Genomic DNA, 26785 nt, shown 5'->3' on the forward strand with positions numbered 1-26785 from the left:
TCCTCAAATTTGATTTTCAAAAATTCAATCCCATCTCTATTTACATAATTAACAAAATCAACAATTTTACCCATTGCTCCATTTACTAAACCTTTTTCCACATTCAAATTACGTCGTAAAATTACCCTACAGTTTACACATGCATACAAATTCTTTTCTAACCCAGCAGTTTTACTTATCAATTTCTCCAAAGAATCCAATTTCCTCTTCAACTTTTCAGTCAAAATAATAGTGATTCCTTCAAGTTCTATTTTATCAATAGCTTCCAATTTTATAATTTCTTCATTTTCCAACTTTAACATGTCTTCATTGAATATAGAACATTCACTTAGTGTAGGCATTAAGCAGATTACAGATTTGTTTTCTGCAATTCTTATGTATATTTTCTCTGGGACAATATTTTCATTTGGAAACAAATTGGAAAGTAATCGTGTAAAGCTTGTTTGCCATGTTCAGTCGTTTTTCCAATTCTTATATCTTGAAGAATAGTTCCATAATCAGCATCATTTGCCTGTCGCACATTTGTAATAAGTGCCTTATACTCAAAATATGACCAAATGTTTACATTTACAATGCTCCCCAAAGACTTTCTGGTATCTTCATGCGCCAGTGTTTTAAACATTGGTTGTCCTTTTACAGGAGTAAGTTGTAGAAGATCTCCAAAAACGATGCTGTTTTCCTCCGAATAATACGTCATACTCTGTTTTAAGAATTTGCTGCATTCTTAAATGCACAAAAGCAAGCATTAAGTTTGATACCATGCTTACCTCATCAATAATGTGAAGTTTCATTTTCCTCAAGTCTCTTGAAACTTCATAAGAAGCTTCTCCAGAAAGCTTATGGTACTCTAATTTATTTTCATGCTCTACTGGTCGCACTAATAAACGATGTAAAGTAATTCCTTTAATATTGTGGGCTGCTAATCCAGTTGGAGCAGTGGAAACACAAGACAAATGCGACTCAGTTGTTTTCTGTAGAATAATTGTGATTACTTTAATTAAAAAACGTTTGCCTGTTCCAACTTGTCCACTCACATACATTCGAATAGGTTCAAATGATGAGCAAGAGCATTCTTTCTTCTCATTAAGTAATCCATGGTCAATCTGTTCTCTCACTTGCTCATATATTTCTTTCTGCTCAAGATTTAGTTGTTCTTCCAAGTTTCCTAAGTTTGTAACATCTTCTTGAGCTTGATACATTGCTGTTTCCACTTCTTCCATAGCAGTTGCTGCTTCATTTTGAACAAGTGGTTCTCCTAGTGGGTCCTGACTCAACGGAGCAGAAAATTTGACTCTCTTGAGAACTGTCTCTAGCAATCTCAGTTGCAATTGTAGCTTCTTGATCAATTTCTTCATTCAACATTTTCACATAATTAGCAAAAACAGGACATTCTATAGTATCTTTAGTTGCATTGAATGAATCCTCATAGCTCTCGAAAACTCCAAGTAATTCCAATTCTGAACGCCATGGCTTGAAAAGTTGCAAAAGAGTTAAATAGTAAAATTCCTTTTTGTCAGGTGTTTCGCAACTCAGTTTACGGTGATTAATCAAATGTCCTTTTCTTTGTTTCACCATACATCCTTCAGAACCAATCACGGCATATATACCATTATTGATGTTTTCTGTAATATTCTGTTTAGAAATATAGTTTTGCAGCACTTCATAGAGACAAATGTTTTCAAGATGATGACTTCTATTTGGATAGTATGTATCCAACATATTTGTTTTCACAATATCTGTACTTTCTGGCTCTTTTTCAGCTAAAAATTAAATTTCTTGTACAGATTTAAGAACTCGGTTTCGTGTTGCAGCAAGACCTAGACTAACCCATATGATTCTTCTAGATTTGGAGTATAGACTTGCAGATTATAAGCGATCGGAGCATTCATACGCTCCAATTTCTCGATGAGATAACATCTTCAAACTGTAAGTATATGTTTTCTTACTTAGACTCTTCTTGTGGAAAATCTCTTCCTGCATGCTCTTCAATTCAGTCTTTTCTGACTTTGTCATGTATGATGTTACATATCGAGCAACAGCAATGGAATTATCTGCAACATATTGAATATCTATATTAGCATTCCACATGGACAAAATGACTGGGTTATAGTCATTTATGTATTTTGACTTCATTTCTTCTTAAGTTGTAAGTATTTTTTGGAGACTTTCTTGTGATAGTATGTTGTAAAGAACAAGTTACTTACCTTCGGTAATGATATATCTGGTAGAAACAGTAGTTAGTATTAGATTCCTTACGATTCCAAAGCCATCGTTGTGGGAAATACTGTTGTCGAAAGTACAAAGCAAAGGACAAATTCTACACCAAATACCGTTTTGAATTTCCACGTCCAGTAATATCGAAAGGAAGAGTGAACAGTCATCATCTGAAAGACACAGGTTAGTATTTGATTCCTTACCTTAGAATATCCCCAGGCGTCAGACTGGATCCAGGAACTTTTGCGTAGCAGTACCCCTGCGCATCGGTAGGCGTCTTCTGCGGCTCCGCGTCAGTCGTCGGCGTAGTTTGTGCCGGGATGACGTCGCCGGAGTACTCAGACGCCGCCTTCACGCGCTGACGTCAGTTCTTATACACAGCTTTTCCGCGCCAGAAACGCAGAGCCATGATAAACCAACACTGGTGCCATGAAACTAGGGCCCTGAAAGGGGATGACCTTAACCCTACATATCGGTTCGCAGAACGGGGAGGATGGGTGGGTCGGTAAGGAATCCAATACTAACTACTGTTTCTTCCAGATATATCGTTACCGAAGTCAAGTAACTTGTTCATCTGAAAGAAACAGGTTAGTATTAGATTCCTTACCTTAGAATAGATACCCCAGCAATACCAACCCCGGTGGTTGGTCTGCGAACCAATAATCACACCAGAAAGTCCTGGAGGACGAAACGGCCAAAGAAGCCATCCCTCCGGACTGGACTGTCCAGGCAGTAGTGTCTTGCAAACGTGTCCAGCGAGTCCCACGTAGCTACCTGACAAATGTCCTGCAAGGGGACTCCCCGACCCAGGACAGTAGTAGCCACTGTGGCCCGAGTGGAATAGGCCTTCAGTCCAACAGGAGGTTCCTTCTTAGCAAAGGAGTAGCATGCCTTGATACAAAACACGACCCACCGAGAGATGATCCGCTTGTGTACCGCCCGTCCCTTCTTGGCGCCCACGTAACCACAAAGAGTTTGTCATCCACCCGGAACTGGCGTGTGCGGTTCAGATAAAACAAGAGCGCACGTTTTGGGTCCAGACGGCGGAGCCGCTCTTCCTCCTTTGAGTGATGCGGAGGCGGAAAGAAGTTGGGCAAGGTGATGGACTGCCCGATGTGGAAGGCTGTGACAACCTTGGGCAGGAAAGAGGGTCTTGTCCGCAACACAACCTTGTCTGGATGGACAGAAAGGAAAGGAGGTTTGGAAGAAAGAGTCTGGAGCTCACTCACTCTCCTGGCAGAGGTGATGGCAACCAGGAAAGCAGTCTTCAGAGTAAGAAGGTGAAGAGGACAGTTATGAAGTGGCTCAAAGGGAGCGCACATCAGATAGGTAAGAACAAGGTTCAAGTCCGACTGGGGCATCACGAATGGAAAAGGGGGAAACGTGTGTGATGCCCTTTAAAAACCGTATTTACAATCGGGGACTTGAACAAAGATGGCTGATCAGGTAGCCTTAAAAAGGCTGACAGGGAAGAAAGGTAGCCCTCTAGAGTGCCCAAAGCAGAGCCCTGCTGGGCAAGAGAAAGAAGGAAGAGAAGAACCTCAGAAAGAGGGGCAGAAAGAGGATCCACAGCCTTTGCTGTGCACCATGCCACAAATCTGTTCCACCTGCAGGCGTATACCGACTTTGTGGAGGGACGCCTGGCTGCCAGAATCACAGTACAGACTTCAGGAGGCAAGTCAAATGGCCTTAACTGCCGCCGCTCAACCTCCACGCATGTAGGTGGAGACTGGACAGGTTCGGGTGGAGGACCGTCCCCTGTTGCTGCGACAGAAGGTCCTCCTGAAGAGGCAGACGAACCAGGGGACCATACTGAGTACCTCGGGATACCAGTACCTTCGTGCCCAGTCCGGAGCCACAAGGATAACTTGGGCCCGGTCGCGCTTGATCTTCTTCAGCACTCTGGGCTGAAGTGGTATAGGCGGACAACAGACCGCAGCTCCACTCGCGTCGAAAAGCGTCTCAGAGTGAGTGCCGCCTTGGAAATTCCAACGTGCAGAACTGATGACATTGCGCGTTCTCTTCTGTGGCAAATAGATCTAACCAAGGCTCTCCCCACTGCAGAAAGAGGCCTTGCGCCACATCCGAGTTCAGACGCCTTTCGTGATCCATCATGCACCGCCGGCTGAGTTTGTCCGCCTCGTGTTCAGAGAACCTGCCAGGTGATGAACCACCAGGGTCACGCCCTGATGTTCCAGCCACTGCCAGAGCATCCTGGCAGGGGTCCACGACTCCACCCTGAACTATTTGTTGGAGTATCACATGGCGGTGGAGTTGTCCGTGAACACCTGCACTACGCTCCCCCGGACAGAGGGGAGGAATGCCTTCAGTGCTAGACAAATTGCCCTCAACTCCAGAAGGTTGATATGGAGCCGGGACTCCGCCGGAGACCAGAGGCCTCTGATCTCCGCCTCTCCCATGTGGCCTCCCCAACCTAGGAGGGACATGTCCGTCACAACTACGTGCTCCGGTTGGGTAAGGAGAGGGACCTGCCACTGACCCAATCGCGGTCCGTGAACCACCCCTGCAGCTGTCTCGCAGTGCCCACAGGTTGCCCTGATGCTGGGCCCACTGAAACTTCAGGTCCCTTTGCAGAGCCTGCATCCGCCACCGGGCGTGATGCACCAGAAGGATGCAGGAGGCCATCAGCCCCAGAAGCCGCAGCGTCAACCTGACCGAGACCCGGGATAAAGGCTGAAAGATTGGAATCAGAGCCTGAATATCCCAAACCCACTGCTCGGGAGGATAAACCCAAAACTGCGCAGAGTCGAGAACCGCTCCGATGAAGAGGAGCTTCTGAGAGGGGCACAGGTGTGACTTCGGCACATTGATGGAGATGGAAAAACCCAGCTGGTGCAGGAGGTCTGCTGTTGTCTGGAGGTGGCCGACGACTGTCCGGGGCAAGCCCGCCTTCAACAACCAGTCGTCGAGGTAGGGGAAGACTGAAACTCCTAACCTGCGCAGATGAGCTGCGACCACCGCCATCACCTTCGTGAACACCCATGGGGTGCTGTTAAGGTAAAAGGGGAGCATGGTAAACTGAAAGTGCTCGTGGCCTACCGTGAACCACTTGTAGCGCCGGTGGGCCGGCAGGACGGGGATGTGGAAATAAGCGTCCTGCAAGTCCAACAATACCATCCAGTCTCCTGGTTACAGGGCAGCTAAGACCTGAGCCAGTGTCAGCATCTTGAACTTCTCTTTCCGGAGGAAGCCGTTGACGTTCCGTAGGTCCAAGATAGGGCATAGGCCCCCTTTGCCCTTCTTGGGCACCAGAAAGTAGTGGGAGTAACAACCACACCCTACTTCCGGCCCAGGAACGCGCTCAATGGCCCCCTTGGCCAAGAGGGGCGTAACTTCCTCTTGCAGAAGTTGCAAGTGGTCCCCCGACACCCGGTGGTATTGTTGTGGCATGGCTGGAGGGGTTGTCTCGAAGGGGAGGGAGTAGCCCCTTTGGACGATTTGCAACACCAACCTGTCCGAAGTGACAGTGCGCCAGTGGAAGTGGTGATGGCGAACCCTGCCCCCGACTGGCGTGACATGGGCCTGAAAGCACGGACTAGGAGGCTTTAGAGACGGCTGCTGCGGGGGAAGGTGTGGACTGGCCTCGCCGTTGTCCCCGACCGCCGCCACGGTGGTTTCCACTGCCTCCACCGCGTTGGATGTTAGTCTGCGGTGTGTGACCGGCAGCACGTGTGGGAGCACCCCTTTCTTGGCCACGAAAGGAGCGAAAGGCACCCGTTTGTTGGCGTGGGGCGGAGAGGCCCAAGGACTTGGCTGTAGACCTGGAGTCCTTAAAGCGCTCAAGCGCATGGTCTGCCTTGTCGCCGAAAAGGCGACAGCCATCGAATGGCACTTCCATAAGAGTGTTCTGGACATCGGCCGAAAAGTTGGCTGACCTCAACCAGGCGTGGCGACGAATTGCCACAGTCGTTGCCATCGCTCTGCCCAGTGAGTCGCTGGTATCCAGCCCACACCGGATAGAAAACCGTGCTGCATCTCAACCCTCTGCAAGGGCTTGGGTGTGTTTAGTCTGGACCTCCGCCGGACATTGTGGCAGCACGTCCGCGACCATGTCCCACTGAGAGTGGGTGTAGCGGCCCAAGAGGCACGCGGTGTTGACTGACCGCAGTCCTAAACTCAGGGAAGAGAATACTTTCTTACCGTATTGCTCGTACCTCTTGGATTCCTGATCGGGCGGGCCGTTGGGAATGCGGTCTGGGAGTTGGAGGCCTGGATGACCAGGCTCTCGGGGTGTGGTGGGTGGACAGGAAGCAAGGGTCGCCTGGAGCCGGGGGGGTGACGTCTGGCCACGTTCCTATCTTTGAGCTGACCCGTAGCGGGCTTGAATCAAGTGCCCAAAAGAACGTCTGACAAGACCTCATTAAACGGCAGCATAGGCTCAGCCGAGCTGGACTGCGGTTTAAGGACCTCAGTGGGCCGCGAAGGGGAGGTTCCGGCCCAAGGCCTTGGCCGCCTGCGTCAGCACCACACTGTAGGCAGCCCCCTCCTCCGTAGCCACGGTGGAAGGGAAGACAAAACCAATGTATGGCGAGGTGTCCAGCCCACTGGCAGTCCCAAGCTCACCTGTCCAGTCCTGCTGAGATTGACACTCCTGTGTCAGAGGGTCTTCATACCCCTCCCAATCCCCCTCGTCACCCATCTCCTGGTATGCAGGTTCAAAGGTGGGGGCCGGTTCGTGTAAGTAAAAGTCTGCATACGACGTCGAGAGCGGCGCCGCTCTGGCGCCGGAACAGAATTGAGGGCAGGATCGGGGACGGCGTCTTCCGTAGGCGGCGCCGGGGGCGTCACCCTAGGGGCCGGCACCGGTGAGGTCAACCGGCGACGACCCGGAACCAGTGAGGACCGAAGTCGCCGGCGGCGCTGGGGCCGAAGCACAGCTAGGCCCCCAGCCGGGACCGGTGGGCCCGAAGGCGCCACTGAACCCGGCGGAGGAGGGAGAGACCTCATGGCCATGAGGTCCAGCTCGATCTCCTCTGGCGTTGCATCGCGCCCAGGGACCGGATGGTATGGGGTAGGTTGCAATGCCTGCGACTCCGTCGGAGCCGCGTGGGTGGTGTCACCTGAACCCCCGGCACGAGCGTCAGAGTGGGTCGGAAGAGCGATGACGCCTTTCCGACCTCTCATGCCTCTTACCTGAGGATCTTGAATCCGAAGACCGATGCAGACTCTCGGAGCTACGAGGGCTCCGACCCCGCGACTGGTCCCTCGACCTCCTGTGGGACCAGGACCTAGAACGGGGCAGGGCCGACTGCCGGAGCTCAAGCCGCTTCCGGGACCGCTCCCTCCTAGCCTTAGAAGTCAGGGCCCGGCAGTCGGAGAAAGTTTGGTCGTCGTGGTCGAGGCCTAGACACCGAAGACACCGGCGAAGGGGGTCAGTAACCAACATCAGTCGTCTGCACTTGGAACAGGGTTTGAACCTGGGTATCCCTACCGGCACCGTCTGAGTCAATCGACTCGAAAAACAGATCAAAAAGATAAAAGTTTTAGTCAAAAAATGACTCAAAGGGTACTACTTCTCCGGATCTGCGCTTAGCTGGCGCGGAAAAAAGAAGAAGAACTGACGTCAGCGCGCGAGGTACTCCGGCGACGTCATCCCGGCGCAAACGACGCCGACGACGGACGCGGAGCTGCAGACGACGCCTACCGACGCGCATGGGTACTGCTACGCAAAGGTTTCCACATCCAGTCTGACGCCTGGGGATATTCTAAGGTAAGGAATCAAATACTAACCTGTGTCTTTCAGATGATGACTGTTCACTCTTCCTTTCGATATTACTGGACGTGGAAATTCAAAACGGTATTTGGTGTAGAATTTGTCCTTTGCTTTGTACTTTCGACAACAGTATTTCCCACAACGATGGCTTTGGAATCGTAAGACTTGTTGTCTTAAGGCCTTATCTTGTGTACTTTTGGGTATATCACATGTAGCAAATTCTTCAATAAAAGACAACACAGTATCATCTGAGTTTGTTCCAAATTTGGGAGCATCTTTGATCCATATTAGCATGTGTCTGTGAGGAGCACCTCTTGCTTGATACTCCTTTCTACAAAAGAAGTCCAGAACCTTTCCAAGAGAAGGATTTTTTCTTATTGGTGATAAAAGACATCATAGCTTTACATCTATGATTTAAATACCTGCATACATTAACTGGTTCCAAAGAGCACAATTCTCCAGGTGTCTTGTATTCAATATTTAGTATATTTGGATTTGCCTCTCGAAGAAATTGAAGTAAATCATCCCAAGCATATTCAGCACAGCTTAGAGTAAGGAACCATGTAGGAGTTCCTAGGTTCCTTAGCATACATTCTCCATGACGACGACACCAGTACTTATTAGTACCACGCTGACATGCCATGAGATTTATTAGCTGAGAGTCCAAAACATTATCTTTCTGCAGTACTTTATCCATAAATTCCTTTGACGAAACATTTTGCAGATCTACACCTGTTTTGAATATATGGTTTACTGCATAGGAAAGTCCAGACAAATCACTCTCAAACAAAAGATGAAACAAATACGGAATACATTGTTGAAATCTTGGATCTTCTGCATATAATCTTGATGTCCGGTATTCAGATGCAGGAATCCGCACAGGTCGGTCATCATATCGTCCTCCTTTTCCTGTGGGAAGTAACTGAGGGAAACAACGAGCTTCCAAGCTTCTTTCATTTGCAATAACTCTATAGTATTCCCCATCACTTCTTTAGAATGCAGTGGATGAACACTGTAATGGTCGTAGATTTCTTCAGTTCTGGACACATCCACTTTTTCAATTTGTCCAGATGGCAAGTCACTATCTTCTTCTACAGTTATTTCTTCTTATCTCACATACACATTTCTGTAATATTGATTTTTTTTTACCAGATACGTTGCCTTTTTCACTTTTTTAACATCCACTAATTCTTGCCAGATTTTCTTACTCTTAGTAGGAACACCAATAACAAGAATAACTAAAGGTTCATCCTCTACATTTTCTACACCAATTGTTTCACTATTTTTCTTTAAATCTAGAGGCAAATATACAACACTTCCCTTTACTCCTCTCTGTAAATCAGGAGGAGGCAATTTTCCTGTCTTAGGTTCCATATGAACAATAGCCTAAAATGGATGCACACATTGAATAAGAATAGACTCATAGGTATTTAAATCCATCAGTTCAGAAGGGATATTTACCAACTCAAGATTATTATGCACAGATCTATCAGACATTTTGTTCTCGTCTAATTTGTTATAACTATGTACAAATACCCTGATCAGAACCCAAATTAAAACAGTTCTCTATCAACAAATAAGTTGCAAAATCCTTCCACTCATTATTATTTTCCTTTTCACTTTTTAAATACAAATCTACAGTCCTGGTCTGATTTTTATAATGAGTTTGTCGACAAACGACAACAATAATTTGGCCTTTCACCTGAAATCACCTTAAACTTTGTAATTTCTTGCTCAAAACTTTCTTTACTACAATGTTGTACATTCTCTTCTACATTTCCTTCTATTAATATCTCAATTCCTGCACTGTCTTCATCAGGACCAAAGTAACTAACCTCAATTTCATCACAAAGGTTATTTACATTTGATACAGATCCATGCAAAAGAGCACTGTTCAACTTTTTTAACAGTAGAGCTGGACTTTTTCAAAAATACAATCGGACTAATTTCCTCATTTCAGAATGATGTACTGCTAACATCCTGAAATGGTGAAAAACAGTTCAACATTCTTTTTTAGAAACACGAGCCAGAGAATGACCTTTGCAAACCAGTATTTTCTCTCACTCAGCAAGGGTCTAGTCCTTGCAACATCTTAATCTTTTGTTTAACACTTTTCTTAGTATAGTTACGTAAGAAATTGCGTTAAAAAAATCAATAGATTCTCGCCGTACATTACAAATACTACTACAATTCCAAGTGAAGATTTAGGACGTCTCCCTAAAACTTCATCAGCTAACACCTCTTCTGCAACAATTTTCTCTTTCTCAATAGGACAACCATTTCTAACCTCATAAGCACGACCACTAGTGTCAACTGCATGCAACAAATCATTGCTCTGAAGATAACTTCCTTCATTAAAAAAAGGCTCAGAACTTGAACTATGTTTCCATTCACCCAAAAAAACTTACAGAAATTACTTCTGTTAATTACTCTTCTCCACTTACATTTGGCCTTCATTAAATGGACTGGCTTATCTAGTGATCGAATTCTATTGATTACTAAAATAAACAATTTTGTTTTCAATTCGAAAGCTTTCTCAACTACATTTTCCATACCTTTCTTCTAATAAAATGCAGTTTTTTTACATCCCTTAATTTCTTAAATTACATTTTTTTTAAACATTGTTTATTGATTTTCTCAACATACAGCCCATCACATAGCATGTATCAATTTGGTTTTACAGTATCCCCATTGTCAGCTTAATATGTATAACATGCTGCACAATCCCAATATCACTTTGACCTTCCAGTTACAATAAGTAGTCGTGCATCGTGTAGCTATGAGAAACAGCACAGTGAAATGCAGTTGTGTCAAACAGTGCTATACATAAAATACCAACAACAAAAAAGAAAAACAAAACTATAAAGTAAAAAGTTCGGAAGAAGGGAACAACCCCCTATGAACCCCAACTACCCCCCTCCCCAAGGTCGGAGTCGGTATAGCCATTAAATGTAAACTGCCGGAAATGCCAACGGATGGGCAGTGTCACAAAGGTGAGCAGGGTGGGCCAACATCCATTAGTATGTCGCAATACAAGTCTACAGTATACCCAGTGGCCTTGACAATAGCTACAAGATACTTTGACATAACATATTAGAACACTGCCACTTCTTGCGCTCGTAAGCCTTCCAAAATAATTCCCCATTCGAGGGAGATCAGTGTTTTCCACAGTCCCCTAGTTTTCTCCCTGCAGAGTGTTGCGCCCTCTGCCGCAGCCAAGCGCAACATTTCCACCTGACAGATATGCACTTCAGGGGGTTTGCAGGATTTCCACTTTCTAGTTATATTTTGGATGGCTAGTATGCATGCCAGGTTTATGAAGCGGTATTGCACCTTATTAGTGGTAATCCGGGCGTGTAGCCCCAGGATACATTCCGCTGCCGTTTCCGTGACGGCAAGCTGTGTGGAAAATTCCAATAATTGTTGCACCATTTCACAATAGTTCCTCAGTTTAGGGCAGTCCCATACCATGTGTTGAAAGCCTGCCCCCACCAATAGGCAGCCCGGGCAGTGATGTTGTGTCTGGGGAAACATCATGTCGTAATTTGACAATGGCCGAGTTAGCGCTTAGCTGTGCTACACGTTTTTCCTCTTAACTTGACTATACTCGAAAACGCCATTTTGTGTATTACGGCGGCCATTTTAGAGAATGAGCGGCCTCGTGGTCAGCATGCCCTTTAGTCCGTTGTCCGTGCCACTGACCACTCGACTTTGCCCAGCAACAGGCTATTTTTAGCAACGGTCAAACCTGTACATGCGCAGTTCCAACTGACCAGTCATCCCTCAGGAATGTGGCGCCAAACTGACCATTGGGGTTGTAACCCCTCCCATGAGTTGGCTGTGCTCCAAAAATGACCATATATGTACATAAACTCTGTAACCTTGTGCCGCCTATCTTTTTATTGCTTGTAAATTGTATAAAAGAGGGACTCACACCAACGTTCGGTGTGATACTTCTTGCATTGCCGAAGGGTGCTCTAGGAATGTACCACCACCCCATGGGGTCTTAATAAACTTGTTCTTTGTACTTTTCAGTTTCCGTGCCAACAGTTCTTTCAGTGTAAGTGGGTTATCTACGGAGCATGTAGGCCTTGGGAACCCGATACCACAAATTGGCGACCACGAAGGGACTCATCGGCGACTCGGATGCCCGAAGGAGAGGTCGTGACGAAGGTTTGGAAACTCGCCATGGACGCGTACGCTGCCACCGAGTGACCCGAGTCTTGGCACCCACGGTGTTTCTTCCCTTCCTTCCGATCTGACCTTCCAGGTGGCGCCGGTCTCCGACTGAGTTCTTGATCGTCTGCGTTGCTGGATAAGTGCCGATTGGCTGATTCGATTAAAGACCTTGGCAGTTGGAACCTGGATATTTGATTTGGGTAAGATTTGTGATCGGTAAGGTAGTCTACGGACGCTTACTGAAGTTCTATGATTTGTGATCGGTACGGTAGTCTACGGACGCTTACTGAAGTTCTATGATTGTGTCTATGATTTGAGTTAGCTAACATTTGTGACTTTGTGACCTTTGAATCATATGTGTAGTGCACTTCACATAGGCAGGCATGTAGAGATGTTTCTCTAATTTTGTTCTTTTTACTCTGAGCGGCACATTTGTGTGAAGTACTGTAAGTGCCAGTTTATACGGTATCACGCTTTCGTGATACTTTTCGAACATGCCTGTTTTAAGCACACTCCGAGGGATGTGCTGTCTTGGAAATGGTACCTCAATTAGGTTAACGGAATCACAGCCAGCTCCCCCAGAAGGAACTCCAAATCGTGAAATGTACATAAAATTTGGCCTTCCCCCTATAATGTACAGCAAATTATGGCATAAATACACCAAAACCGATCCTGAATTGCAATGGCCACTACATGGGTCGTTTGATTTACGAAAGGTTCAGTTTGTGGAGCAATGTTTGTTTCAGCGCAGGTCTAGACAGAATATGTTTGATTGTGTACGAATGTGGGAGAAAGCGGTGCGTGAACGCATGAAACGAGAAGTTGCCTTGGCGGACAAAGAACAGCGCAAGGCTGCTCGAGATAAGGCTTTACAGCTTGAGGAAAAGGAGGCGCAGGAAAAGAAAGAGAGGGAGGAACGGGAACGAAATTTGCAAACGACCGGTCAATTTCCTATTCGGCGACCACTCTATCCTGTCCTTACTAATGAAATTGATGATTTTTCATTACTAGATCGATCACCGCCTCCGTACGTTCCTCCTACGGCTCCGACTGCAGAGTCTGATGATGAAGGACAGGATAAGTCGGGAAAAGGGGACAAGTCCAGTGTCAGGTTATCGGCGGAGAAAGCCGCAGTTTTGCGTAGTTGGGCCCGCAAATTGAATACAAATTTTGTAACTGTGTCTGACGTTGTTGCCGAGAGGGGTAAATGGACAGAACGAGAATTGATGTGTTTTTTGACTACTTTGGCTGATGAAGTTGTTACTACATTTCGTAAATATTCGGATACGTTAGAACCTAAGGCTGTGTCGGTTTATCGTGAGAACCTAGATAAAGGTTTATTTGTTCTTGCAGATGTTGATACACTTTTCAAGCAACTGATCCAGCTGCGGGATGAGACGTCCAGATTGCGGGACGAACGGAAAAAGAATAAGGAGTCCGGGCCGGAGTCCACTGAGCAGTCTAAGGAGTGTTCTCTCCGGGGTTCAGATAAGAATTCTAACGTGCATGTTATGCCTATGCGTGAAGCTGCACCTTTGTATGTTCCCCCTAAGGGGGATGGTACAGATGATGATAAAACGTCGAAGGATGCGAAGGGGTACTTTATATATAATTGGGTGTATACGCCTTGGAATAGAGCAGATGTTATGGTGCTTAAAAATTCTTTGCCTGATCTTCGGAAAAATACGGCCGCATTTTATGAAGGGGTGGAAGGGGCTATTTCGTCCTGTGTCATGACTCTTGTTGATATAGATCTGTTTTTTGGGTTAATTCTTCCTCCTGATATGTGGAGATTGATTCGTAAAAATAATGACGAAACACTGCTCGGGGGAACGTGGAAGGAAATAAATCAGGCTGATTTAGACAGGGAGCCTGCATGTAAGCCATGTGACTTGATTCTAGACCTTCCAGCGGCAATCCTAACTAAATTGAAAACGCTTGTTCCTTCTAAAAAGATCGATTGGACCATGCTAGCTTCGTGCAAACAAAAGTCAGATGAAACGGTGTCCGATTTCTTTACACGCTTCGAAGAGGCATTTCATGATTATAGTGGTCAATCGTTAACAGACGATACGGGTAGGCATTTGTTTGTAGATAAATACGTGGCTAATCTCCTACCGGAGATTGCGAAGAGATTAAAGTCGAGTGAAAGTTCCTGGGCCACGGCGACCCCTGCATCTTTGTTAACTATGGCTCAGTATTATGAGCGGCAGGAATTGGAGGCTAAAGAAAGTATTGATAAGAAAGTGAAGGAGTTGAAAACGAAGGTAATGTTGGCACAGGTTCGTGGAACGCAATCTAGAGGGAATGATAGAGGCAGACGAGGAGGGGGTAATGCATCGTACGGGCGTACGGATATAGCGGAGGATCAATGTGCTTACTGTAAGGAGTTTGGGCATTGGGCTGATGATTGTCCGGTACTTCGTGAGCAGCGTAGTCAGCGTGGTCGTGGAGGTGGACGGTCGAGGGGAAGTTACTCGGGGGCGCGAGGCAGCGGAGGTGATCGTAGTAGGTTTGAGGAGAGGGGCCGTGGCCAGGATGAGCGTAATACATTTGATAGACGAAACCAGTATCGGATATCAGAAGGTGAGAATGTGGAGCATCAGGATTATGTTCATGCATAGGATTGCGTAGGATGGGGTACGGAATCAGTTGAAGTGCCAGTAGATCAGAGTGGTCCATATGTATCAGCGGGCATTGTGGGTTCTACTGATCAGTTTCTAGTCGACACAGGAGCTACTCGTAGCGCTTTGTCTAAAAACTTGGTTCCGAGGGCTCCCCTGTCTGGCGACATGATAACATGTATAGGGTTTGACGGCACACCCACTCCTAGCCCATTATCGAAGCCTCTTGCACTTTGTCTTGATAAATTCTTCAGTTTTGGTCAATTTTTGTTGTCACCTTATACCCCGGATAATATTCTGGGCATTGATTTGCTCAAATATTTTCGAGCAACGATACGGTGCGCTCCGGAGGGAGTGCGAGTTATTTTGAATGATAATTATCCAGATTCATACAGGTTTTGTACTATACAAGAATGTGAAGCATTAGCTTCTCTCCCTCACACGTTATGGGCAACCTCAGATACGGATGTGGGACAGATGCTTATTCCACCTATTCGCATTACTGTAAAGGAGGGAGTGCTTTTGCCACGTGTACCACAGTATAAGATCTCCAGGGAAGGCGAAATTGCTCTGACACATATTGTCCAAGATTTGATCATTGCAGGGGTAGTGGAGGAAGTCCCCTATAATGTTTGTAATAGCCCTATTCTCCCAATCCTTAAGAAAGATACTGACGACAAGGTCTATCGATTTATTATTGATTTGAGAGAAATTAACAAAATTGTCATCCCCCAATACCCGGTGGTGTCTGATATCACGACATTGCTCACATTGGTCCCCCCAACGGCGACGACCTTTAGCGTCATCGACCTGAAAAATGCGTTCTTTTCCATCCCCATCCACCCTGATAGCAGATATTTATTTGGCTTTACGCTGAATAATAAATCGTATAGATTTTGTCGTGTTCCTCAAGGGTACACTGAGAGTCCTAGTATCTACAGCCAGGCCTTAAAAAGACAACTTGATTCTTTCCAATTGCAATCTGGAGTTGCTCTTATCCAATATGTTGATGACCTTTTGTTAGCTGCAGACACTTATGCACAATGTGAGGAGAGTACGCTTGCTTTGCTTTCCTTTCTGGCTCAGAATAATCACAAAGTTTCAAAGAAAAAGCTCCAATACTGTAGACCCAAGGTGACCTTTTGTCTTTTGGTGATCTTTTGCCTAAGGAGGGGCGTGCATTAACATCGGATCGAATTCAGGCGATTCTAGATACACCAGTTCCCCGCACACAGAGATGTACGTGCCTTCATAGGATTAACGTCCTTTTGTAGACAGTGGATCATGGGGTTTTCGCACATTATCAAACCTTTGTTAGCGCTGCTGTCCAAAACTACACCAATGCCCCTTGAATGGACAGATGAATGTCAAAATGCTTTCGAACAATTGAGACAGGCCCTTTGCTCTGCACCCGTGTTAGGTACACCAGACTATTCAAAGATTTTCACATTGTACGTGCACGAGAAAGATGGGTGCGCGTTATCAGTGTTAGTGCAAGCACACGGGGATAAGCAGAGGCCATGCGCGTATTTTTCAGCTATTCTTGACCCTGTAGCACGAGGATTACCTGGGTGTTTTCGAGCAATTGCAGCAACAGCAGTAGCTATACGACAGAGTGAGGGAATAGTATTATCGCACAAACTGTTGGTGCTGGTTCCCCATGCAGTAGATGCCCTGTTAAATCAAACAAAGACTCAATATCTTACCAGTGCACGTTTAACAGGATATGAGCTTACACTTTTGGCGCCACATATCACACTGAAAAGATGTGCTACCCTGAACCCTGCCACTTTATTGCCCTATCCGGTTGAGGAGGGTCAGGAAGAAAAACATCGTGATTGTGTTTTCCTGACCGAGGAACAGACAAAGGGTGGTGTTGACCTACAGGATATGCCACTTCCAGATGTGGATGGGGAGCTGTGGGTTGATGGATCGTGTTTGAGGCTGCCAGATGGCACGACTTCCGCAGCATATGCGATCACGACACTTAAGACAGTGGTAGAAACAGCACGAATACCACAAAAATCGGCTCAGGCAGCAGAGCTGATAGCTTTGACAAGAGCCTACGAATTGAGTGCTGGCCTATGTGTGAACATATACACAGACAGCCGGTACGCCTTCGGAGTAGCACATGACTTCGGGCTACTCTGGAGAGAACGTGGGTTTTTAACTTCTCATGGAGTACACATTATGCACGGAGAACTGGTGCGTGATCTCCTAAACGCGTTGCTTTGCCCAAAGAAAGTAGCGATAATTAAATGTAGTGCCCATAAAAAGATCGCTGATAAAGTGGGTCAAGGAAATGCTTTTGCAGACAGCATAGCGAGACAAACAGCTATGTCCCGAACTGACTCCCCCATGTACGTAACAAAATCACAAGCTGAGCGATGGTATGATGCTAGAGCGGAGATACTAGATATCTAAAAATCAGCGACTGAAGCAGAACTTGCGGCATGGGCAGCAGATGGGGTGCTAGATGATGAGGGTTGTTGGAGAAGCAAAGACATGGAGAAATGGAAATTGCCTGCAGCTTACTTGCAAGCGATGGTTCAGATGACACATGGATTAGCACATGTGGGAGCTCTTGCGATCACTCGATTGTTATCACGAGTTTGGGAACATCCCGAGATTGCCAATACTGCTAAGAGAGTAGTGCAGACCTGTCTGATGTTTACAACACAATCCTGCGAAAGGGACCCATACTCCGAAAGGAGGGTTCGTTCCACCTTCTGCACCATTTGAGGTACTCCAAATGGATTACATCCAGCTTGAGCGCTGCAATAACCTTAAGTATGTCCTAGTGGTGGTGTGCGCTTTTAGCAAATGGGTTGAGGCCTTCCCCATGAAAGATAATACAGCTTTAACAACAGATAAGGTGTTGCTCAAGGAGTACTTTCCTCGCTTTGGAGTTTGCAAATTTTTGTGGAGCGATAATGGGCCTCATTTTGTTGGGAAAATTGTGGAGTATGTGCTGAAGGGGTTAGGGATCCAGCAGAAGTTTCATGCTGTGTTCCACCCTCAGTCAGCAGGTCTTGTTGAGCGGTACAATGCAACATTGAAGCTGAAACTGGCTAAGATTGTGGCGTCCACGTCATTGAAGTGGCCGGATGCCTTACCGCTAGCATTTCTCTCTCTCAGATCAGTGCCCCACTCTCGAACAGGCCTCACACCGTATGAAGTGGTGTTTGGAAGGCCTATGAACATATGGGGAGTGCCTAAGCCGCGATTGATTCATGATGTGCCATGTATAATGATGAATGATTATTTGGCACGATTAACAAATGATTTGCTTTCTATCCGTCAACAGGTTCGAGAAGCGCTCCCTGACAATTCTACTGGAGAGGCTCACAATCTCCGTCCTGGGGATTTTGTGATGGTCAGATCGTTTGAGAGGGCGAATAGCTTGGAACCGAGGTGGTGTGGCCCCGAGCAGGTCCTCCTGGCTACTCGGACAGCTGTACGAGTGACCAACAGAAAGCGGTGGGTGCACTCAACTCACTGCCGTCGTGTTTCTCCGGATCTGGTGAATCCTGCCGTGCTGACTGACTACAAAGAGATTCTGGATAAAGAAAAGAGCCCAGCTGTGACATCGGCCGAAGTCGAGGGAGCCTTCCCGGACCACACTGTTTCTGGACGACAGCGTTACGATCTGCGGCCACGATAAGGAGAAGATTTTTTTTTTTGGTTTTCGAGACTGGTTGGTTACCGCTCTGGGGTTTGTGAAACGGAAGCCGGGAATCTCAAGGGGGGGGATCAGTTCTGCCAAGAGTAGGGACACCCGTCTTGACCCCGGAGAAGAAAACAACGGCTACCTCGGAGCTCAGCACCGTATTTTTCTTTTTTAGATATATATTTGAGACATTGAGAACTCTTTGAACTATGGCGTCTTCTGCATCACGAGACAAAAGAATACTTGGTGCCATCCTGTTTGTCTTGACAATCGTGATGATAGCAGTAATAGCCTGGGTAGTGGAACTTGTGGTGCCTGTACGTGAACATTTGCTGCCGACTACCCCGGCTCCATCTGAACATTTTCACTTCACTTTGCCTTACCATGAAGAACGGCATCAACAGACTTATTTGAACAATAGCTTTATTCAGATTTTGCATCATACTCACAATATGACGAACACTTCAAATTGCTGGGTGTGTGGGATGTTGCCTGGGCATCAGAAGAAGGGGGGCACTCCACTCATTCCACTCCCATTTTCGCATAATGGTTCCTGTAACGCCTAGTACACTCTTCTTTTCACCTTACGATGGCCAACGAAAGGGGGGGGGTGCTCTTCCGTTTGAACAAAGTTTGCTACCATGACCGAGATGGGTATCCACGAGCTGAGGGTACTCGATTCGAATGGGAAGAGTACCGCCCCGACAATGTGTATGCACCTCATGTTTACAGCAATCAAAGGAACATTAATATGTCCAGTACACATGTTATTAATGTCATCACTACTAAGGCAGACCTTTGCATTCGTAATAAAGGCACGATCCCGGTGGGGAAAAGTGAATGTAACACTACACTTACATTTGACAGTCCAAACGGTATATCATTTGTGGCATCCCGAAATACGTACTTTATTTGTGGCAATAAAGGTTACCATCAGCTCCCTTTAGGATGGTTAGGCACATGTTATGTATCGTTTGTGTTGCCCCCTGTATTCATCGCCCACCAATGTACCATAATGACTATATTCTCTATCATGACTTTGTACTAAATCGTGTTAAACGTGCTGTGGTCTTGGATGACATCGATCCGACTGATACTGCCTTACAGCAATATGTGGACTTTAATTTGGGATTGTTTTCCTTTGTGGGGGCTGCATTGAACAGTCGGCAAATACGACGGCTGACCCGTGTTGTTGAGGCTGTAGCGAATGATACTGCTATTGCATTGGGGAACATAACAGAATAACTCCAAATTTCTAGGATTGTTACGCTTCAAAATCGCATGGTTCTAGATGTGGTTCTAGCTGACCGTGGGGGGGGCATGTAGAATCATCGGAAGTAGCTGCTGTGTGTACGTGCCAGATAATTCGCCTTCTGTTTATGATGCCATTTCAAAATTGCACAAAATAGCTGCTGAAATACACCCGGACAATGGAACTTGGACTCTTTCAGGGTGGTTCTGGTCGATGCTTACCACCTGAGGTTGGAAACTGCTGACGATTTTTTGTATCATTGTTGGGATACTGTTCTTTGTATGTTTATGTATACAATGTGGCCCAGCTTTATGTTCTATGTGTTTATCGGCTTGCATACCATCCAGACGAGCTCTTGCTAAAAACAAAATGATGCTTCATAAAGAAGTAGCTCAAATAATGCTAATTGATATTGAAGATGAACATCCCGATTACGTCCACTATGAGGTAGCTTCAGCTAAACGCTAAAAGGGTCGTCTGTCGTAATTTGACAATGGCCGAGTTAGCGCTTAGCTGTGCTACCCGTTTTTCCTCTCAACTTGACTATACTCGAAAACGCCATTTTGTGTATTACGGCGGCCATTTTAGAGAATGAGCGGCCTCGTGGTCAGCATGCCCTTTAGTCCGTTGTCCGTGCCACTGACCACTCGACTTTGCCCAGCAACAGGCTATTTTTAGCAACGGTCAAGCCTGTACATGCGCAGTTCCAACTGACCAGTCACCCCTCAGGAATGTGCCGCCAAACTGACCAGTGGGGTTGTAACCCCTCCCATGAGTTGGCTGTGCTCCAAAAATGACCATATATGTACATAAACTCTGTAACCTTGTGCCGCCTATCTTTTTATTGCTTGTAAATTGTATAAAAGAGGGACTCACACCAACGTTCGGTGTGATACTTCTTGCATTGCCGAAGGGTGCTGTAGGAATGTACCACCACCCCATGGGGTCTTAATAAACTTGTTCTTTGTACTTTTCAGTTTCCGTGCCAACAGTTCTTTCAGTGTAAGTGGGTTATCTACGGAGCATGTAGGCCTTGGGAACCCGATACCACAATCACATCCAGATTATGTGGGGTGAGATATGCCCGGTGCAAGATCATTGTTTGTATGAATTTGAATCTAGCATTCCGAGGGATCTTCCTGGGGTGTTCCAGCACTATCTCCCACTCCCTGTCCGAGAAGTCCCTCCCTATTTCTGCCTCCTTCTTTAATTAAATGTAATACAACTCTATTATAAAACATTGTTTTCCTACTTTCCTTTTACTATACACTATTTTTTCTGCAGTTGACTTTCCATGATTGTTCTTTATTCTTCTTTTTCGTTGCAGATACACTAATACCATTTTTCACTTTGTGCACACTACTCTTACTCTTTAATATTTTCCTCAGAAAAGTGTTCCTTCTCTTACCAGGACTTTTTTTTTCTTTTTGTTAACACATGGTTCTTCATGGAAATCTTGTGGATGACTTCTCTTCAAATAAACACCTTTCTTTCGTTGTTTTCTCTTTTGAGATTTTGTAGGCATGATACAGTTTTTTCAGTATTGATAAACAGAATCTTTTATAAAAAAATATATATAACATTACAAAAATAAATAAATGAAATATTCTATAATATTACTTATAAGAACAGAGGGAGGATTATGAGGACAAACGTGAGACTATGAAAATAAAAGTACTTACAACAAGAGAGGAAGGATTATGAAACAAGGGAAAATATAACGAAAAAGGGGAGTATAAACAGACACTGCAATATAACGGGATAAAGGAAGTATGAATAAACTGGAAAGTATGAATAGGTAAGGGAGAGTATGAAGAGAAAGAGGGAAATATGAGGAGAGAAGAAAGAGTATAAGAAGAAAAAAAGAGTAAGAGGACAGAGAGGGCACTATAAGAAGAGAGAGAAAGACTAAAGAAAAAAGAAGGAATATGTGAAAAGACGCACAACTATAAGAACAAAAAAGGAATACTAGCAAAGGACAGTGAGTATAAGGACAGAGAGAACAGTACCAGAAGAGAGCACGGACAATGTGAGGAAAAGTGGAGCATAAAGAAAAAAGGGGTGTACAAGAACAGAGGATACAGTATGAGGAGAAAAGAAGGGTTATAAACAGATGAGGATTATGAAGAGTAAAAAGTGTATGACAAAAGATACAGAAGTAGGACAAGAGAAACACATATAAAGAGAGAGGTTAGTATGAAAAGACAGAGAATATGAGGAAAGTGTTGCAGGTGTATGCAGGGAGTCAAGGAAGAGTAAGAGAAGAGAGCAAACAATATGAACAGATTTAAGAAGTATAAACACAGAGGACAGAAAATGAAAATAGAAAAGAAATATGAAGAGAAAGAGGAAAATATGAACAGAGAGAAGGAGCATAGGACAAAAGGAAATACAAGAAAAACTCAGTAGTATGAGGAGACATGGAGAAGTGAGAGAAGAGAGGAGAATATGAAAACAGGGGGGAGTATAAGAACAGGGGGGAAATGAGGAGAGGAATATGAAAATAAGAAAAGACAGCAATATTAGTAGAGAGTGCAAAGTATAAGAAAAGAGGAGAAATGTGAGAACACAGAGAAAAGTATTAGAAGAAAAAGAAAAGTATGAGAAAACAATAGGGAGTACCTGCAAAGAACAGCGAGAATAAGAAGAAACGGAGAATATAAGAACAGAAGAGTATATATTAAGAAAGAGGAAGGAATGTAAAAAGACACAGACAAAAATGTGGAGAAAAGACAAATATAAAGGAAGACTGACCGTATAAGGAGAGAGGGAGTACTATGAGAAGACAGTAAGAACTATGACAACAGTGGTGAATATAAAGACTAGAGATAATATAAAGAGGAGGACAAATATGCAAAAAGAGGAGCAAGTATGAAAAACAAAAGTATAAAAAGAGAACAGAGTATAAGAAAAAGAAGATAGTATAATGAGAGAGGAAGGAGTATAATGAGAGAGGAAGGAGTAAGACGAGAGAGGAGGGAGTAGGACAAGAGAGTGTAGAAAGTATGCAAAAAGGGGCGAATATAATTCCTTAATGTACACAGATGCACAGTTTAATATTACCCAAAAAAGTATAAGACCATGCATTTTACCAAATCACATTTACTACTGTAAAACGTTTAAAAAGGGGCGAATATAATCCCTTAATGTACACACATGCACAGTGTGATATTAGACAAAAAAAATGAGACCATGCATTTTACCATTTACTACTGAAAAACGTTAAAGTGACTATACATAACCATGTATATAATTACTACATTTCAGTGAACAACACGGACTCATTTTCCAAATACATATGCAATTTACTACATTGTTTCTGCCACTATTACATCAAAAAAACTAACACAATAAAACAACAAAGATGCACAAGGGGCTTGTAAATCGACCCAGACTATATACAGAGGGAGAGAAACGAGAAAGAGGACAGAACAGGGAGTATCAAGAAAAAAATGAAATATGAAGAGAAAGGGAAGAAAATGAGTGGACAGAAGGAATAAGAGGAGAAACAGGAAAATATAAAGACAAAGAAGGGCAATATGACCACAGAGGACAATACCGTACCATCTACCATAGACACTCTCTGGCCTTCCAGTTTAGGTCCTGCCCCTGTTCCCAAAGACGCCATTAAGAGCCTTGGTGTCTGGCTCGACAGGTCCCTGTCTTTCGATCAACAGGCAACAAAACTTTCTGCCACTTGCTTCGGCATCCTGAGAGTCATCAGGAAGATCTTGCCTCTACTCCCCTTTGAAGCAAGAAAAACCGTGGTTCTGGGCCTGATCCAATCGCGGCTGGACTATGGAAATGCATTGTATCTCGGCGCCCCTGACTTCACCTTACGCAAACTGCAACTAATACAGAACTGCGCAGCCAGAACGCTTTTACAAATCCCCCGCAGATCCTCAGTAAAGCCCGGACTGAGGAAACTGCACTGGCTCCCCGTAAAGGAAAGAGTAAACTTCAAATCACTCTGCATTGCACACCAGACCTTCTGGTCTCTAGGCCCGGCAATTAATCTCCCTCTCATCACACCCTATCTCCCCACAAGACAGCTGCGCTGCACCTCTGCAAATCTAGCCATTGTGCCGCAAATAAAGAAATCAAGGTCCGGAGGCCGCTCCTTCTCCTACAATGCAGCCAAGAGGTGGATCTAATCCCGATATTCTCTCCTTCCGCAAACAGCTGAAAACGCTCCCGTTTACTACATAACTGTGGAGCTGAATCTGCCTTTTCCTAACTCGAACTTCAGTTGGCATGCTTAGCGCTTGGACGCCTCAGGGCAGCTACGTGCGCTCTAGAAATCTGAATTCATTCATTCATGCATTATAAGAAAAAGACAGTAGTACCGAGAAAGGAGTAAGAGGAGAGAGAGGGAAGTATAAAAAGAGAGGCTAGAAATTATGGAAAAAGGGACAAATATAGGGCCATATTATCAGGAAAGGGCGACACATTATCGCCGCTTTTATCGGCAGGAAACTGCCGCTAAAGCGGCGATAACGGGCTTGATAATATGGCCTTGTGAATTCCCATAGAAGCCCAGGTTAACACCATAACCTGCTTTCCAATCGAAGCCCATGTTAGATGTCCTTCACATCTAACATGGGTTTTGATTGGAATTCAATAGAGCATATTATCAAGCCCATTATTGCCGCTTCATCAGCAGTTTTCTGCCGATAAAGCAGTGACAATTTTATCGCCTGTCTTGATAATATGCCCCATAATTCCTTAATGTACAAAGATGCACCACATACATTCCCATACAACTTATCAACTCACCTTTCAAATTGATTTGTAGATTAAGAAGAATGCCACTCACACAGTAGATATTCTTATACAGAATCTCTCTAGTTCAGCGTTTGCAGCAGAACCACGAAATGGAAAATTTTCCCTCTCATTTTACAAATGCATACATATAAACAAGTAATTAAAATCCTTCACACATTAATTCAAAACGAAACACACATTCCTATTGCTTTAACATTTCAAACCTTTCCAACTGACATAACTTTCCACCCTACCCCCAATAGATCATGCAAAAGTCAACTGTCAACAGAGGTCAAAAGTTCAGTACTGTATAAAACACTGCTCCTCAACAAATTTAGGCAGGTAGTAAAAAACCTGGGTGTTCAGTTTGACCAAGGACTGTCTTTAAAGGAGCATGTCAATCAAATAGCAGGATCTTGTTTTCATGTAATTGGACTCCTTAGAAGAGTGTTTCCATTACTGCCCGACTCATCTTGTTAGTGCTTAGCCGCCTGGACTACTGTAATGGGCTACTTATATCAGCAAATGACAACTTGCTAAGTAGACTCCAGGTGGCTCAGAATACTGCCGCAAGACTTGTTCTAAATGCCCCGCCCAGAACCCCCTCTTGTCCCCTTTTAGAAAAGCTCCATTGGCTACCGATCCGACAACGGGTTAAATTCAAAACCTGTTGTATCATCCATAAGAGTATTTTTGGTTCGGGCCCCCTGTATCTGGCTGAGAAGTTTCTCCCCTACAATCCGGTGCGTACCCTTCGCTCCAGCAACCAATGTCTTCTACAAATTCCCTCCATCAGAAGGGTGAGACTGGGCGGAAGGGCTCTCACATTTCTGGGTCCCAGTCTCTGGAACAAACTTCCTGCTGCCTCAGGCTCTGTACTAATCATCTAGCCTTCAGGAAATCGCTGAAGACTTTTCTGTTTCAAACATAGCGCCTCCTTCTGTTTGAGATCTTGAGAGCACTGCTGTTCTACCTGTAGGGTGAATTGAGCGCAGAGATACTCCTTCGGGAGTCGAGTCTAGCGCTATACAAGCCTATGAATAAATAAATAAATAAATAAAATGCTACTTAGTATTTTAGACGAACGCACGCCTACATAATGTATTAATTTACATGTTTAATTTTTTTCCCCAATAGCAGTAACGTTTTTATAATCGCTGAAATGTCCGGAATATATTCACAATACAAACAGTTTGTAGAAATGTGACAATGAACGTCTATAAAAGCGTGATATTATCTAACTCCAAATTAATATAGCAACAATTACCAATCATAACATCTTTCTTTTAATATCTTTTAGATGTACAGCTTCACAATGGATTATGTAACAAGGACGACGGCAATAACACAAGGTGAGCAAAGAAGCTTGTTTCTGAAACAACGGCAAGTTATCTGTGAAAGGAGAGAATCTGTAGTATGCAGCAGACGCGCAAAACACACATTAGTCTAACGGGGCTTCAGCTAGGATGAGATAGCTTCCTGGGCCCACACACAGTCACACCCGAGTACGTCACAGGTCTTTTAAAGACATTTTGCTTGTTAATGAGGCTTTGATATCCCCCCTGCTTACAGCCCCTGCAGTTCCACTCTTCTTTTGGATTGAACTTAAGCCCCCCCCACCCCGACATTTTTTCTAGCTCCCCCCCCCCGATATTTTTGACTGTGGTTGCGCCTCTGGCTTCAGGTACCCCCTCCCCTATCTTGTGTGTCTCTCCCACGTTTTAATGTCCTTTTTTCTCTTTCTTACTCTCTCACATCATTTGTCTTTCTTTTTTAAAGTTTTGGATGCTATCTCTACTCTGCTGTATACAACCTTATCTGAATTGAAATGATTAACTCTCTTGATTACAGTGAAGGCTTCTTCCAAACGTAGAGCACCATCTTTCAATCATGCCAATGGCACTAAGGTGACAAAGAATTTTGTTTCCGAAACAACAACAAATTATCTGTGAAAGGAGAGAGTGGGTAGTGTGCAGCAGCTTGACTGTGCAGAAGAACAAGTTACTTACCTTCGGTAACGATATATCTGTAAGAAACATTAGTTAGTGTTAGATTCCTTACCTTAGAATATCCCCAGGCGTCAGTCTGGATCTGGAAACTTTTGCGTAGCAGTACCCCTGCGCGTCGGTAGACGTCGTCTGCAGGCGTCCCCTGCGGCTTCGCGTCCGTCGTCGGCGTCGTGCGCCGTGATGACGTCGCTGGAGTATATAGACGCCGCCTCCGCGCGCTGACGTCAGTTCTTTGTACACAGCTTTTCCGCGCCAGAAAACGCAGAGCCATGAGAGAACCAACACTGGTGCCATTTGAAACTAGGGCCCTGTCAGGGATGTCCTTAACCCTAGGTATCA

This window comes from Lissotriton vulgaris, chromosome 4_1, assembly GCF_964263255.1.
Source record: "Lissotriton vulgaris chromosome 4_1, aLisVul1.2, whole genome shotgun sequence".
Taxonomy (NCBI): Eukaryota; Metazoa; Chordata; class Amphibia; order Caudata; family Salamandridae; genus Lissotriton; species Lissotriton vulgaris.